The sequence below is a fragment of the Pongo pygmaeus genome, chromosome 11 (genome assembly GCF_028885625.2).
Source record: "Pongo pygmaeus isolate AG05252 chromosome 11, NHGRI_mPonPyg2-v2.0_pri, whole genome shotgun sequence".
NCBI classification, from domain to species: domain Eukaryota; kingdom Metazoa; phylum Chordata; class Mammalia; order Primates; family Hominidae; genus Pongo; species Pongo pygmaeus.
The window spans coordinates 30983180-31001358 of record NC_072384.2 but is presented as its reverse complement, the minus strand read 5'-3'; the positions used below and the strand labels follow the sequence as shown (position 1 = coordinate 31001358).

The following is an 18179-nucleotide window of genomic DNA, read 5'->3' as shown; positions in this document are numbered from 1 at the left end:
GTAGTGGAGAATGTCCTGTGTCTAAGATGCTCTTGAATGACAAGACAAGGCTTTTCAATTCAAAGACCAGAAGTAATCATGTAACCCTCTTATGACTGGGATACCGTTGTGTGCCACTCACCAATGCTGTCTTTCCAGAAAACCACTCAAGACACTTAAAAAACCGTAAGACTTACCTGATAAATATACATAAAATGAGAAGACATCAACTGCTATTTGACATTGGTATTGGTAATGTCTGTCCTATGTGAAAGCACTTTTAAAAAGAGAGCACCTATGTGCAAGAGATAAGCATCTAGAGATTCAAAATGAATCAACAGTGTCAGGTAACAATATAATTCTCAACTCAGAAGCTGACTCAAGATTAGGTGCAATTTCAGTTAATGTAACAGGAGAAAAAGACACTGGATTTTATTTTGTTAATGTATCCACTCACGAATTGACTTAGGGTCACCAGATGTGTAGACACAATAAGATTTTTATTGTTTATAGTCTTTAACTGAAGCGATGATAAAGGAAATAGATCTATTTTAAAACAAAACCAAAAAGCTATTTCTGTCTAGATTAAGAAGTGGCCCCAGGTGTGGGATTCACATTTTGAGTGGCTGCTTGGGCAACCTCAATGATCCAGGGTTGGTCTATGATTCCAGCTGCATGGCTGCCCTTCTCTACAATTCCAATAATCCATGCTTGGTGGCCTCCGCCACATTTGGGGGAGTTTATCTCTGCACAGAACCAAGCTGCTTGCTCATGTGGTAAACAGATCAGAATGCCTCCTGCTGTCTCTGGACATGTTCCCTGCATGAGGCTGAACATGTTTCCACAGGCCTTGCTCATAACAGTCATCTTGGCCAGCACAGGGGCCATTGTCAATTACAAAAAACCATTCCTGTGGTGCTTGGTCAGGTTCTGTGTATGGCCCCAAATCCTAATGCCCATGATGTCCTTGGCTGCATGGGCACTGAACGTATGCATGATGCTTTCCTGTTGAACCTCACCAGGTTCATTATTGCTTCTTGGTATGTCAACTCTACATCTTCGTGGGTGACCACTAGTTTAATTTTATTTCATTTTTCAGGAATATCCAGCCACTGCTATTTGACACAAGTGGCAGTGGTGCACAGCCATTCCACTTGTGCCCCCAGGGGTTTTGTGAACTCCAGCACATCCCCTGGCACTGTATTGTCTGGCATGATAAATTGATTGGCCTGTAGTTGTAGTGACTCCTCCTAAAACAATCCAGGAGGTTAGCACTGTTTGGTCACAAGTTACAGACATTCCTGCTTCCTCAGCTGCATCTTTTAAACCCTGTGTAATCAGGGGCACCACTTTATCCCTTTCCCTGTCAGTCGTTTCGTTATTGATGAAAGAAAATATATATTCAGAATGATTTTTTTAGTTCAAAAAATGTTTCTTTTATTGTATCTTTGGACATTTTTTTCTTTTATTGTTCTGTTTCCTTTTACTTCAAAAAGACCTATTATATATATACTGGATCACATGTTCTACATATATTATCCTTCTTAAACTTATGAATTCTTTTTCCAATTTCATGTTTCTCATTTTAGTTGTCCAAAGCCTGTCTCAAATGTCCCTTGGCTGTTTTCAGCAGGTTCAGTTCTACTTCTTACTGACTATAAATTGTTTTCGTTTCCATGATATTTTATTATACCTTCCATTTGTTTACTGATATCTGCCAGTTTCGTATTCATTTCCTTACTACACCTTATATTTTTTGATTTGTTTATCTTTCATTTATATTCTGATTTCAATGAGGTCATACTTTCTATAATTTATAGAATGTCATCAAAAATCTTTTAAATGTTCCCCTGCTTCCTGGTATGACCTTGAAGAGCAGTCTTTATATGCCTTCTGTTTGTTATATTATTTTCATTCTTTTTACTTGTTGTCTATACTGAACCCTAATGGATTATAAATTATATTTGTGGCGCTCATTTTGGGGCTATCTGTTGGAGCAGATATGATACAGGCTGGGGAAGTGAACCAGCAGAAAGGCAGGTTCATCCAGGCTTGTTGTTTCTAAGCACCTCACCAACTCTGCCCCAGGGTGTGTGCTCTGTGCTCTCAGAGTGAGGCTAGCAGCCCCTTGAGGAGGCAGGAATCTCTGTGCCAAATTGTTCAGTCCTGTATGTCACAAGTCTCTCTCTCTTTCCTTTCTCTTTCTCACTCTTTCTCTCCCTTCAGTATTTTATGTGTTTATTTTCCTTCAGCTGATTGTAAGAGGCAGCTGCAAGGCAGAAAACCTACCCAGGCCACCCTAGAATCTGGCCCTTCGAGCAGATAGATGCCTGCAGATTTCCTCATTTGTTCCTCTTGCCTAAACCTTACAGGGGTGAGAATTCAGTGCTAGGTCAATAGCTCCTCAAACCCTTGACCTTGCTCTCCTAAATAAGGGAATTGTACTTTGGACTCGTCAAGTCCTTGCTACATAATGTTAAAGTTTTTCTGTCATGCGAGAACATAAAGGTACATGTTATCATGTTTTATCCTTGTGTCTTCCATAAACGATATACATTTAACATATGAATTGTGGATATTTTCTAACTTTAATGAAGATGGAACTCTTTTTCTCTCATTGTGGTGTTTTCACTTGGTGGTATATGTGTCTTTATTTCACCAAACCTAACCATATGTCTTTCTAAATTTTAAGATAAGTTTTTTTAAGTCAAGTGGGGTAGCACTTGCCTGTAGTCCCAGATGCTTGGCAGGCTGAGGCAGGAGGATCATTTGAGCCCAGGAGTTCGATTCCAGAAACATAGTGAGATCCCTCTCTTAATGAACAACAGAAAAGAGAAGATATACAGGTTTTCCTAATTTTAGCAGTAACATACTCTATATAAGAAACTTGGAAAAAAACATTAAATCATAGAGCTAAATAAGTAAATACATGAACAAACAAATAAATAACATGACCCATTACCTACCTCCTAGATATATCAGTGCTTATCCGCTAATGTTTATTTCTTCAGTGAATTTCTATGACCTTCAAAGTTGTCAAAGCCCTATAGACAGGAAACCCATTCAATTTTCTTTAATCAAATATCTAATTGTTTACCTGATGACAATAAAAACACAAAATACTGCCAATTTCAAAAGTGATTAGTTAAGTGATAAACCAAGAAATATTAAGACTATTAGTGATATAATAATTATTAATAAAAACAACTGAAAATGATAAAAGTAGTTGCCTCGTGTGAGGAAGTGGGGAAGAGGAAGAGGTAATGTGAGATTTGCTTTTCAACTTCAGCTTTTCTTTATTATTTGATATTTTGTAACCATGTAAATGGGTTACTTTGAGATAAAAATCATTCATTAAAAATAAGAAATCAAAATAAATTACATGTTACTGAAAATGTGTTTTTTGTGCAAAATTTTTACACCTTGTTAAGTTATTCTCTTATCACCGTCTTTAATTTTCAACCATTATGTAATAGGAATTAAATAAGAAATAATACTTAGATCACTGTTTTGGTTATGTATTTAAACATCACATTTCTTGACTACTGACACACAATGCCTTATTTCCCTAATACTTTCTGATGCTTTGAGTTCTACATCACATGACTTACGTCTTTTGTCTTCGGTTATATGAGCAAAAATACACAAATTTGTCATGAGATCATATACATTTCATTGTCTCTTTCTTATACAGTCTGTTAGGGGAACATGGAAAGCCTCCTCATGCCCCCTGGGTGTTCCTGTTTCTGGATTTGTAACTTGGCTTTCAGAGTCTTCCTACTACTTCTCTCAGCAGCTATAGGAAGCAAGCCCTTGTCCTGCTCCTTGTCACCCAGTTGGAAGACTCCTGACTTAGGCGGGGAGAAGAAAGAGGCAAGTGACACACTTTCCAGGTCCAGATATCAGACGAGCTTTTGAATCTCCTTGGACCAAATTTTTCTCATCCACATATCCAGGGTGTCAGACTGAGTAACTGGGAAGGTTTATTTGGAATCTAAAATGTTCAGATTCCACAAAAGTGTGGGATAATATCATTTGTGTCACATAATCCTTATCTAGGCAGTGATGTCAGATGATTCCAGGCCTCTATCTCATACCTCTGGTTGCCAAATACCTATAGGAGTTCACACAGATATGCCCCTATGGAGCACTTGAAATGAGGGGGGCAGGCGGACCTGGGTTTCACTGAAGAGGGAAAATGCAGAAGCAAATGATTTGGCTACTATCACGTTTTGAAATGTAAAGATGTGAGAGTACGTGGGTGTTGCTGGAGTTGGAAAAATAAATGAGTTTTAGCTCACAAATCCAATCTCTTTAAATACCTGGAGAGACTCCAAGCTTCCTGCAAAAAACCAAACCAAAACAAAACAAAACCACTTTCTTAACCTCCCCTTCATTTCACGAGCATCATAATTAGAGCAAGGTATGCATAATGAGGAGCTCTGCAAGGTCAGATCAATCTAAAAGCAGGAGAAATTTAATCCCCTAGACTCTGCAAATAACTGTGGCAGGAGGCTGAGGCCATCTTTCCACAGCTTTAGAGAATTCATTTATTCTTTTGATCCGAATTTTAAGTTCAAAGGATTCCAAAAGCAAAATAAAACAAAAGGAAAAAAAAAACCCTTGGGATTTGCATTACATTTGTTTTGTATGCTTTATTGATTTTATTTTGTTCTCTCACACACTATTTGAGGCAGGCACAAGAAGGATCATTTCCCCCATTTCATAGCTGGGGTGGCTGAGGCACAGAAAGATTGCATGACTTGTTCAATATCACATAGTGATTTTTCAAAGGTAGGACTTATACCTGAGGTTTCTGACTCTGGCAGTTTCTCCTGCCTGCTCACTTTGCTGCTCCTCAAAGTCTTTCACACAGGTGGCTCAGGAGGTAACATATACCAATTACCCTGTGTGGGGCCTAGAAGAGGGTAGATGCTCAAGAAATGGTAGCTACTCCCTTAGTTTTAGCCGCTCCATTTTAGGCCCTACATTCTGTAGTGCAGGACCTTGTTTGGTAAAGTTTTTCTTAATGATCCCTGCCATGAGGAATGAAAAATTAGACTTACCAAGCACTGTATTTGGAAAACATGTGGGTTATGAAGTCTGCAAAATTTGCACCCAGGGCTAGCACAACTAACTCATTTTTTGCCAGCCTTTTGCTCTTTCTTTCTATTTCAGTAAAACTTCCGTCAAGTATATTCAAACAAGATATGACTACTGGCATTAACATTAGTGAAATGTGTTAAAATTTGTCTTCCTAAGTAAATGAGAGAACTCTAGTCATGATTTTGCATTGCTGGAATTTGCAGATAGTTTAAAATCAGCTTCCAGTCATCTATGCTCTATATGCAGGGCACATGTTTGTTTTATTTTCTCTTTTTTTCCCTCAATTATTTTATGTTGGCTTTGAGGCTCAGGAGTCATAACACTATTGCATGATTAATTTTGTGCCTCTATTATGATGGAGTTTTTGTGAAATTAACTGTGCTGTTTCCTTCCCAGTAATGTCCTCTGATGAATATTTTATTTCTTTCAATTGCTGTGTGGTCTGCCTTGCTTGATATTTTGAGGTACTTTTACAAATAACAAAAGCCTCTGCCCCTCAGAGTACTGTGCCTTTGTAGGCAATCCAGAAGTCAGCCAAGAAAGCTCTTCCCTTTAAGAGCGCAGAACATGTCCAATTTTTGTGCCCACAGGAAAGGAACAAGACTTCCCTGATATCCCAAAAGCCATCAATTAGAAATCACAGCAGCATCAGCACAGAAAAGCGGACATAGTTGTATCTCGCCATCATGGAGATGTGTTACCAGGCCAGTCGAGTACCATGTTTATCTGAGACTACAGAGAATTGCTTGGGTTTCCTATTTATTCTCCCCTGAGCACAGCGATGGCTCTTGAATGTTCGATATAGACTCCCTCCCGGCAGCTCCGAGCCTTGTGCAGCTGCCTGATTTTCTAAGGAGGGCATAAGTTCAGGAACAAGAAAAAAAACATGCTGAAGGAGTGACAGGTGCAGGTGCAAGGCCAGAGAAATGGGAAAAATGGAGAAGCTACTGATTGCCAGACACTGTGCTTGGTGCTTTAAAAATATTACCTCTTTAATTGTCACAATCACCTGGTAATGGGGTTATGATCTCCAATCTACATATAAGACCTCTGGAGCTCAGAGAGGTTAAGTAATTTGTCTAAGGAGCCTGGTATCCAGCATTCAAATATTTGTTGAGTTAATCATGAATGAATAAATGTTATACAGCCAATGCAAGGAGTGAATGAAGAGAGCCCCTTTTAACTCCATTTTATAGGAATAAATATTCTCTGTGGCAGTGGGAGGACCTAGCAGACTGGGCATGGGAGCTTATGAAGCAAAGTAGTTTGAATGAATTGCTGGCAAGATAAGGACAGTGATGTGTCTCTGTTTTCCCAGTGTGCACTCTGTAGTCTGTAGTCTTTGTACGAAGTCCTGAGTGATGGCCCTGGCTATTCCATGTCCCACTCCATCCTTGATTTGCCAGAGTCATCAAGAGGTCCCCAGCATTAGCTGAGCTACTTGATGTGATCTCGTTGTACATAATCCTGCATATGGCAACTAAGAACTGGAAACAACTATCAAGGTCCTAAAAATTTTCTGCCTTTTGGGGCACTTGGAAGTAAGGTAAAGAATGAAGCACTTTGGGGTTAGACAACAAACATGGTTTTCACATGTAAGTGACACGGGGTGTGCCCTGCAATCCTGCTCATAAACTTATTTCTTTTTTCAGGCCCTGTTTCTGCTAAATCTTGTGATTTTCCAGATTGCGCTGAGAGCCAATTTTATACCCCCTTTGAAATAATTTGGTTTCTGCATTCAAAACTTCTGTTATTGTGATGGTCTGGAGGGCAAGCTGCACAAAATGCTTTCTTCCCCATGAATTAAATGCTCTTAGGCAAGAGGAAAGAGGGTGTGAGATTGTCGTGCCTGCCTGAAAGCAGGCAGGTATCTCCAGCATCCATATCAAAGCCTTCAGTGCTCATGGTGACATTAATAATAAATGACGAATTTCTTGCAGGCTTTCAATTCAGCAACATTGCTTTTCCTGTGGTTAGGTCAGTTCCAGTGTGTTTGGCTCTAGTATTTCAGAAGTCTCCTGCCAAACAAATGCAAAAAGAATTAGCAGCGTGCAATGATTTTGCTTTGCTCACCATAAACAGCCTTTTAGCTTAAAAAGAAATACAAGTACAGTTTTTCAAGTGAATCTTGGTTATAAAAGCTTCTCTGAGGATTACTAATCTAAGTAACTGCTAGCGTGGTCTTGAATCCTCTTTTCTGATATTGATGGGCCAATTAGGTGGAACTAGAGGACAGAAATTGGGCTAGTTACCCAAGGTGGTACTAGAAACAGTGTTGGTGGGCTTCACCTCTCTGCCATAGCAGAGGGCAGTTGGAAAACAAAACAAAACTTCCACTAATTTCTCTCCATCCCAACTGGACCTGCCAAACCACCACTCTTAACTCTCAAATGACCATGCAGAAATCTAACTGCTCTATATGCTTCCCCTTTCTGCTCCAATTTAGAAAGCCATGGTGAGCTTTTGAAACAAATGTTAACTTAAGCAATTGATTCCGTGGTTGAAACCTTCCAATGACTTTCCATTGCACTTGGCGTAAAATCCAAAATCCTACCGTGGCTCCTAAGGGGCCCAGCAGTGTCCCTGGTCTCATGTCTGTGGCTCTCTTGCTCCATTACTTACTGTTATCTAGCCATGCTGGACTTCCAGAAAACCCTGGGACTCAGCAAGCTCTTCCCTCACTGCTGCAGCCTCTGCACATGCTGTCTCACACCTCTGCCTTCACTGTCTTCCTCTGTCTCTGTCTCACCTATACTTTCCCTTCAGGTCTCAGTTTAAAGTTGCATCCCCAGAAAGTCTCCCTGACTAAAATAAAAATATACATTCATACTTAGGACTTAAGATGAGGATTGTTTGCTAGTGTATATTTTACTTGAGATTTTTTTAAAGCCTGCCTTCCTACTGGTTTATAAACTCAGTTAAGCAAGAATCAAGGCTGTTTCATATACCACTATATCCTTAGCACCTAACAGAGCGCCTGATACTTAAGAAGTTTTATAAATATGTATTGAATGAATAAAAAAATGGCATCTTGTGCCATCTGTCAATTTTACTTACCTTTGTTTTTAAAGCCACTGTATGGGATACCCAGTTTCAGCCCTCAGATAAACGGGCACAGCCTTGCTGGGTGTTCATACTGCTCGGTGGGCTTGCTGGCTGCTGCCCCACAGCTGAGCATCTATTTCATGTCCTAACCCAGGTTTGGCCCTTGCAACCTGACCTCAGACCCGTTGTTCTAAATTTGATCTCTGATTGCCCTGCCTAGTAGTCTGAACCTGTGCTCAAAGCCTGTTTTGATGAAAGCTTTCAAAATCCTCAGTTTTAAAAATCTGTAGTATCCTGGTAGGTCTCTCTGTAGAATAGCTGTCACGCTTTATATACAGCTCCAAGAGAGTCAGTCCAAGCCTAATTCAACTTCTTGTCTTGGCTTATATAACTTTGAAGGCTAAGTGGAAATATTTATAAATTAATCAGCATTGAAAATATAATGGTTTTTGGAATTTACAAGAAGTCAGGCCTCTGGAATTTCCTAAAGCCATAGAACTTAAGAATGTAAAATAACATACTTTGGGAATAAAAGTATAAATAGAAGTCTGATGGATATACCAACTGTGCCTTCATCTAACATTTCCCTTGCTGCTACTATCTTTTGAAGTCAAGAGTAATACCATTTTTTTATAGAGATATCATTCCAAATTCTGTGAAGACTCCTCATATATTTTATTATACCATGTTTTATTTTATTTTGGTAAGAACACACCATGAGATCTATCCTCAACAAATATATAAGTTGAGTTGACTATAGGTACAATGTTGTACAGCAGATGTCTAGGGCTCATTCATGCTGTTTGAGACTTTTTATCCATTGATTAGTGACTCTCCATTTTCTTCTCTTCCTAGGCCTTTGTCACCACTATTCTACTCTTTGATTCTATGAATTTGACCATTTGAGACCCTTCATGTAAGTGAAATCATGCACGATTAATATTCTTGTGACTGGCTTATTTTACTTAGCGAAATATCCTCAAGGTTCATCCATATTGTTGCACATAGCAGAATTTCCTTCCTTTTCTAAGGCTGCACAGTGTTCCATTGTATGTATATGCAACATTTTCTTCATCCATTCATTCATCAATGTTTTCACATATTGCTTATTGTAAATTGTGTTACAATGAATATGGGAGTGTCAATATCTTCTCAAGATTCCTATTGCAATTATTCTGTAGAAATACCCAGAGGTGGGATTTGTGAAAATTTAAAACATCTTACCCTTGACTCTCCAGACTTCTTACTTGATGCTGACTCTCTAGAGGAGTGCAACTGCATTTATTCCTGAAGTGTGTCACAAATACTGTAGCATGTTTAATACCCATACCCATCAAATATACTGATTTTGTGGCAAAGAATTCATCAAAATCTCAATGTATCATAAGGAAAGGGACAATGATGCAGAACATTTAAGAATTCTACTTCAATATCTTCTCCTTTAAAACAACAACAAAAAAAACAATCCTCAACCTCTCATTAATAAATGCTATGTGCCTGATAGAAAAAAAAGACTTTCGGGGCTGGGTGTGGTGGCTCACGCCTATAATCCCAGCACTTTGGGAGGCCGAGGCAGGCAAATCACTTGAAGTCAGGAGTTTGAGACTAATCTGGCCAACATGGTTGAAACCCCATCTCTACTAAAAATACAAAAATTAGCCAGGCATGGTGGCGTATGCCTGTAGTCCCAGCTACTTGAGAGGCTGAGGTGGGAGAATCACTTGAACCTGGGAGGTGGAGGTTGCAGTGAGCCGAGATTGAGCCATTGCACTTCAGCCTGAGCTACAGAGCAAGACTCTGTCTCAACAACAACAAAAAAATATCAAAAGACTCTCTGGCTCTCCTGATGGCATTTTTTTTTATCACTGTAAACAAAATATCAGTGAAAGGTTGAGTCTGTCTATGCCTTCCCTCTTACCAATTTACAAAATAAACATTTACTGATTTGATCATTAGAGTTTAAACTATTGAACTGAAGACATAAGCTCTTTGAACAAATATTGAAGAGAAGAGACTGATCAGAAATTCTCATGAGACCAAAACTTGATACACTGATGATTATAGCTTCTCTTACCTGTCAGTCTTTGGAAGAAAATATGGCTCTAGATTTTCTGAAGATGCATCTGGCGTACACCAGCCAGCAGACTTTCGGCAATCGTTTCCTTGGGTGTTCTTCCAGTTTATTAAAAAGTAAATCAGTTTTGAGTTTTGCTTTGTAAACTGAACTTTCCAAACAAGGGTATTGAAGTGATGTATAACTGAATGCCTAAGTCTCCGTTATTTTGGGATTCAATAGGCATTATTTTGAAAACAAACCAACTTAATCAATGTTAGCCCTACCCAAAATGAGATTATACTAAAATCAAATTTTTGTTTTTTTAAATCCACCCGAAAAAAATTAGTGCAGAGAATTATTAGGAAAAAATTAGTGCAGAGAATGAGTTTTTTTTTTTTTTTTTTTTTTTTCCCCACTGGAGTCAAGCTCTGAATGCATTGAGAATCTCAGGAAAGTGTAAGATGTTGTCTGGGTGGTGATTTCCTTCGGGGCTGAGGGTCATACTAAAAAACAGGCTTGGTTGGAAAGGTTGATTGCATACAGTGTGATTGTAAGCTTTGTGCCTCACCCTCACTGGTTACAAAAAAAACCCCACTCAATGTTAACACATTTCCAAACTCTCTTTGCATTTAACATTTCACCATAAAAGCCCATTACTTTGGGGAAGTCACTTCTTGGTTGTCATTCTGGTTGAAATTGCCTCCCTCAAAAAATCACAAACAGGATATGTAGGGATTGGTGAGACTAAGGTATAGAAACTGGAACAGGAGAAAGGGAGACAAAACTAGAGCTGTATCAGCCCTATTTGGGCTAAGAGAGTGGGAAGGAGCAAAGGACTATGCCAGTGAGTCAAAGGCCCCTGAGGGGTGGGCTGGAAGATGAGAGTGCACCATTCACAAGTCCTGCCTCTTTCCTGGCTTCATTTAAACCAAGAACATCTATCTGGGTAAGGCAGAAAATTAATGACACCTTTGGTCCCCTAAATATGCTCTAGACAACCGACTATGTCAGAAGAAAGAAAAGAGGTTACCTAAATGAAGGGTAACTGAATTTTTCATTTGGTATAGAGCTTCATACACAATTTTACCAAACATTTAATGTGAAATTTACTTTGTAAAATAGCAGTTTCCATTGAGGCCAAGGCAGACATTTTCTGGCCACATGTGTATAACTTTCAAAGGACCGTGAGAGACACAGAGAGAAGAGGGAGACACAGTTAGACAGTGAGAGCACAGGCCTACCTGTAGCTTTCTCTGAACCAGACAGAGAGTGGACAATTTGGAAAGAAAATGCAGAGCCAGGAGTTAAGACAAAAAGTGAAGTTTTATGAGTTTCCCTCTTTCTCTTGTTCTTCTTCCTTTTACTTCTGTGAATATTTGCAGAAAATTATAATCCTGTTCTATATTTTGAGAGAGGAGGTAGATCTCCCAGCTCTGAACTTGTCACAGCCGCCATTTCCCACTGCCAACCACCTATGGATTTCCTATAAGCAGAGTTCATTCATTGTGAAAATTAGATCATTGAAACAATCTATCTGCTTCAGGCTGCTGGCTTCAGGGGTGACACTCACCTGTTGCCATGACAAATAATTTTCAGAGTGAGATTTTAGCCACCATAACTCACTGAACAATATGTTGTTGCCCTGCTCAGTTTATCGGGAAGAGAGGATTTTTTTTTCCAAAATGAAATTAATTAATTAATTATTTTTATTGGCTCCTGGAGATGATGAAGCAACCTCCTGCCAATTCATCTTCCAGCCAGCCTCCTCCCTTTTGCACTATGATCCTCTCCCTTGCTCCAAAAGAAGACATGATAAAAGAGTGCAAGGCTGTCGATGGTGCTTGTCTGGGTTCATTCAGTCATGCCTTCCAGGTGGCAGGATATTGATTATGGTTCGGATCCTGAAGGGATTAAATCAGAGCAGGTGAGAAATACATACCTGTTGCCTCACAAATTTTCATGCGGCACCCTCATCCAGGGGTTAATTACATTTCTGTATCTCTCTAATCAGAAAAGTCTTCAAAGGAGAGGGGCACAGGCTTGGAATAATCTTCCTCTGAATTTCGTAGGATTAAAAGCAGTCAGCAAAGCCAGGGCTGTGAAGCCGAGACCTCAGCTGCTATTGATCTCTACCTAGTCTGTATGTCTGGAAGGTGTGTGGCCCATCAGATGCACTCAAGAAATACTTGCTGAACAAATAAATGAATGCTTGAGTGAAATGACTGTCTCACTTCACTTCAGATACGTTGAATTCCAGTGTCCTCCCCTTTTTCCTTTTCATCAAAATCTGCTCTTACAATTCTGTTTCCATTTATGCATAAATGCTTGAAAGCTTAAAGAAGCATTTCCCAAAGCGTGAGCACAAGCACTTGCGACCTGTTCAATGGAAAGAAGGTTGTATGTTCACGTGAGTTTGGGAAATTGTGCATGCTAGATTCTATTCTTGGTGATTGAAAATACTTACAGGAATACTAAAGGCTCTTCCTCCTGCAGATAAAAAAATCTGGCTGACTCTGAGGAACTCAAAATTTCCTAAACTTTATTAATTCACTTCACTTTATTTTATTCAATAAACATTAATGAAACATCTATAATATGTCAGGAAATGATCTAGGTACAGAGAGGGAACAGTCAGATAAGTCTCTGTCCTGTGGAATTTACATTCTAGTGGGAAAGACACTGCACAGTGAGTAAATAAAAATTTGATGTATCAAATCATGATTAGTACAACGGAGAAACACAGAGAAGGATAGGAAGACTCTGATGGGGAATCACCCTTTAAGAAAATTTTTAAGACAGGGTTTCACTCTGTCACGAGGTTGGAATGCAGTGGTGCAATCATGGCTCACTGCAACCTCAAACTCCTGGGCTCAAGCAACCCTCCCACTTCAGCCTCCCAAATAGCTGGGACTATGGATAAGTGCCACCACACCCAGCAGGAGTTGCCATTTTAAGTTGAGTGGTTAGTGGTTACTCTAAGGTGATGTTTCAGCAAAGACCTGAATGAGGTGAGCAAAGGATCCCCTGGGGGAAAAGACTTTGAGGTGAGGGAAGCAGCAAGTGCAAAGGCCCCTGAGGAAGGGACATTTCTGGAGCATGTGCGGAAACTAAGATGGCCAGCACAGTTGGTAGATCCAGGATAGGGAGAAATATAGGAGAAAGATCAGCGACGTGACAGTGGAGGGGGCTAGGTTGCATAAATTGTATTCAACTACAAAAGTGTTTTCCTTTTTCTTCAAGTATAATCTCTTAAAATGCTGACTGAGAAGTGTTGCCCTTGCTCTGAATCCTGTTTGTCCTCCTGCCCAGTAAATCACACAATTAAGAAAAGAAAGAAAGAAAAAAACATATGCAAGAACCTGTTTCCTTACCTGTAAAAGGGAAAATATAATATTATCTTCCTCTCAAAGTTATTTGAAGGATGAAATAAAATAAATTTTATATGATGACAGATATGTGGTTACAGCTCAATAAATGTTAGATCTCTGCATCCTCTCTCCTTCTCATTTCATCTCCCACAAACCTCATTGTCAAGCTGCTGTCATCTATAAGTACCAAGTGCAGAATCAGGAAAGTCATAGCAGGCCGGGCGCGGTGGCTCATGCCTGTAATCTCAGCATTTTGGGAGGCCGAGGGGGGCGGATAATAGTCAGGAGTTTGGATCACGAGGTCATTATCATGAGGTCAGGAGTTTTACCAACGTGGTGAAACCCTGTCTGTACTAAAAATACAAAAAAATTAGCCAGGCGTGGTGGCACACAGCTGTAATCCCATATACTCAAGAGGCTGAGGCAGGAGAATCACTTGAATCCGGGAGGTGGAGGTTGCCGTGAGCCGAGATTGCGCCACTGCACTCCAGCCTGGCAACAGAGCGAGATTCCGTCTCAAAAAAAAAGTCATATCAGAGCAACCATTGAAGGTGGACACAAACAAACCCAAAATGTAGTGCACAATATGCAGTAGATTTCACTAATTAAAGATGAGGAGAAAAAAAGTTCCAATGCCAAAAGAATGAAGAAAAGAGTAGACGAACCAGCAGGGATCAGGGCTGTGGGCTGTGCACACAGCACGGTGTTTCAGGACAAGATGCAGGGGAGCCACAGGGCACAGAGAGTGAGGACGGCGCCTGGCATTTCCAGAGAGACTTCCTGGAATGGTGAAGGTCAGAGGTGTCTGAGGGATTCATGGGAAGAAGATTGGGCATTTTTGACATCTCATGTTGAATAGTATTAAATGCCCTGGCTGGAAATGTGGGTATATATAGATTCTGACAACAAAAGACTGGCAACCTCAGGTAAAATTAGAGTTTCTGTTTACTCATATCATAATGAATACATTATAAGAGTCTGTCAATCTGATAGTTATGAAAATGTACCTCATTGATATTTTATTCGATATCTCCCCAGTTAATGTCATTGAGCATCTTGTCATGTTTGTTGGAAATTGGTGTTTAATTCATTTACATTTATTGAGGTTACTTATATGCCTGTTCTTATTTCTTTCATGTAGTGCTTCCATTTTATTTCACTCTTGCTCTATTGATAATTATTTTTATTGTTGCCAGTCTTTTGGTATTACAAGCAATATTTCAATGAGTAATCTCCCATCCATGTCATCATGTACGTGTTTGGGAATATTTGTTAGATAAATCCCTAGAAGCAAATAACTGGAGCCAAAGTATGTATATTTATAATAATTTTTAGGAAATGTATTTTATTTTATTCTGTAGTAGGCAATAGAAGAACACATTATATATTTTTAAAAGGATCAAAGGGTTAAATTGTGAAAATTAAGTCTTCAGTCAACCTCTTCTCACCTAGCCACCAGTAAATATTGCTACCAGCTTGTAAGAAATCCCTCAGAAATATTCCATGCATATATAAGCAACTGTGTACACTGGAGAATTTATTTCACCTAGGTGGATTTGTGTTTTCTTCTGCATTGTAGTTTATAGCAAAGCTATATAGCTCTTGCCAGGACACTAAATAAAGCAGAGACACTAGGCTTTGATGTGAATATTTCTGATAGGAACATAATTCTTTGTTATCTTGTCATTTAGTATTAGCCATTCACTTGTCATCATGATGCATGTCACCAATAAAGTGATTGTTTCTTTAATTTCAGTATGCCTAACACTTTACTCTGGAGGAAAAGCTGGCTGTCAAGGTGAGGCCCTGGCCACACATTTTTTAACTTGCTTCAATCTGGATTGGTTGCTTGCTGTATTTGGTACACATAAGTTATTCTGGGATCCTTTGTTGCCAGCATTTTGGGAATTTTCTTTGCTTCTTACTTTCCTTCCTCATTTTCATGAAAATTTCTAGTAGTTTTCAGAGAAAGGTGTGTATAGGAGATAAACAACTTGAGATCTTCTTAGTTACAACATAGTTTCAATTTATTTTTATTCTTGATTGATAGTTTAGCTGGGTATTAAATTCTACCCTGGTGATTGTGTTTCTTCAGACTTTTGAAAGCATTAATAAAGCTTCCAGTGTCACTTTTGAGAACTCAGAAGACACTTGTCTTTGTTTCCTTTTATCTTGAAGTGTTTAAAATCTTCTAATGTCTCCAGTAAGCTAAATTGTCACAATGTTATGCCTTGGTTTATTACTGATTTTGCTGGGTTTTTGTGAGACTTTTCTTTTCTTTTTTTCTTGAGACAGAGTCTTACTCTGTTGCCAAGGCTGGAGTGCAGTGGCTTGATCTCAGCTCACTGCAACTTCCGCCTCCTGGGTTCAAGTGATTCTCATGCCTCAGCCTCTGGTGTAGCTAGGATTACAGGTGGGCACCACCACACTCAGCTAATTTTTTCTATTTGCAGTAGAGACAGGGTTTTGCCATGTTGGTCAGGCTGGTCTCGAACTCCTGGCCTCAAGTGATGTGCCCACCTCAGCCTCCCAAAGTGCTGGGATTACAGGCATGAGCCACTGCACTGGACCTTGTGAGACTTTTCAATATGAAAACTGTCTTTTAATTTTGGGAATTTTTTTGAACTAGTTTATTCATAATTCCTTCTTGTTCATTTTCTTTATTTTCTCTTGCAGGAATGGTTATAACTTCAATTTGTTTTTCTGGATCGAATCTTCCGTTTTCTATTCTCTTGTTTCTTAGTTTTGTGTTTGTACTCTATTTTCTGGAAATTTCTTCAAGTTTATATTTCATCTCTCTATAAGGTTTTGATTTCTGCCACCATACTTCTAATTTCTAAGAGTTGCTCTAATTTGTGTTGTGAATTTTCTTTTTTAGAACAGCTTGTTCTTGCTTCATTTGCTTCAGAATTAACTATCACACTCTCTTTTACCCTTTTTATAGAAAAAATGATCTCCAGATTTCTACTTGGTTTGTGAGGGGCCATAATTGAATGACATGGAGTTGGAGAAGATATTTAGAGACATGATTACTTTTTGACTTGATTCTTCCTCATTTTAAGTGCCCCCCTTTACTGCTAACTTCATAAATATCTGATGCTGTCAGTTCCTGTAGCTTTTGAAGATTATCTGGTATAAATTAGGCTGATTCTTTACTTCCTTCACTGTAGACTCAGAACTTTGTTGTCTTTCATTAATTTTCTTTCCAGGTTCCAAAATATTTTTGCTTTTGCTAATTTTTCTATTCTCATTCTCTTTGTGGTTACATATCTTTTTAATCCTTTTGTTTTGAATTTAGAGATGTTTTAAGAAGGTGTTATGACTGAATGTTTGTCTTGCCTAAATTCGTATGTTGAAGTTCTAACCTCCAATGTGACGGTATTTGGAGGTGGGAAAATTGGGAGGTAATTAGGTTTAGACAAGGTCATTAGGATGAGGTCCCAATGATTGAATTATAATGTCCTCATAAAAAGAGGAAGAAAAACCAGGCCTCACTGTTTTCATGTGCGCATACAGTGTAAAGACTGCTATCTGTAAGCCAGGAAAAGGTCCTCACTAGTAACTAAATTTCTAGCACCTTGATCTTGGACTTCCCAGTCTCACAGTCTACCCAGGACTGTGATGAATGAATGGCCACCCAGTCTATGGAATTTTGTTATAGCAGCCTGAGCTGACTAATACAAAGGATGTAAAATTAGATTTGTATTTTTAATCCACCATCTTAACCTGGAACCTCCTTGACATGTTGGTTTTTGGGGGGAGAGCAGGAATTGAGGAAAGTCCAGAGCATAAGATACTGCTGAAAGGAGAACACTAAAATATGTTTAGGGTAGGTGCACCTGGGGAGTCCGGGGGAAGCATGAAGACCCTTGTTATCTTTCTTTCCATTTTTTTTTTTTTTTTGAGACGGAGTCTCGCTCTGCAGCCCAGGCTGGAGTGCAGTGGCGCCATCTCGGCTCACTGCACGCTCCGCCTCCTGGGTTCACGCCATTCTCCTGCCTCAGCCTCCCGAGGAGCTGGGACTACAGGCACCTGCCACCACGCCCGGCTAATTTTTTTTGTGTTCTTAGTAGAGACAGGGTTTCACCATGTTAGCCAGGATGGTCTCGATCTCCTGACCTCGTGATCCACCTGCCTTGGCCTCCCAAAGTGCTGGGATTACAGGCGTGAGCCACCGTGCCCGGCTGACCCTTGTTATCTTTCAGGGATGAGAAAGAGCAACGGGACTCATTGAGGGTTAAGCATCACCTGCTTCAGCCTTTGATTTCTTAGCATTCCAGAGCCAAGGTATGGCTTTACGACATTCAGAAAAGTGAGGGAGACAGGATGTTTTCTGCTGCGAAGATGCATCAAAGAAGACTCCATTGCCATTTTTAAGAGTGGCCAAATTTAAAATGGGGTGTATTCTGTGTAGGCATGTGCTGGTAATGAATGGCTCAGCATGTAATTGCACAGTTCCTTGTGGCATATTTTTAAGTACTGTATTTGCAGATGACCTTTTACAGAGGTAAATTGCATATAAGGGGCTGTAAATGCCACATTTAATAATGCTTCAGGGACATTAGGAAGAGAGTAACAGTTATTATTCAGCAATAGCCTGCCATTATTAACTTACAGGCAGGTTA

General features: G+C 39.5%; 1 pseudogene; it reads right to left on the bottom strand.

Moving 5' to 3' along the window:
• Window positions 1-564: 564 nt before the first annotated feature.
• LOC129031537 (selenide, water dikinase 1-like) overlaps window positions 565-18179 on the bottom strand; it is a 122326-nt pseudogene continuing 104711 nt past the window's right edge.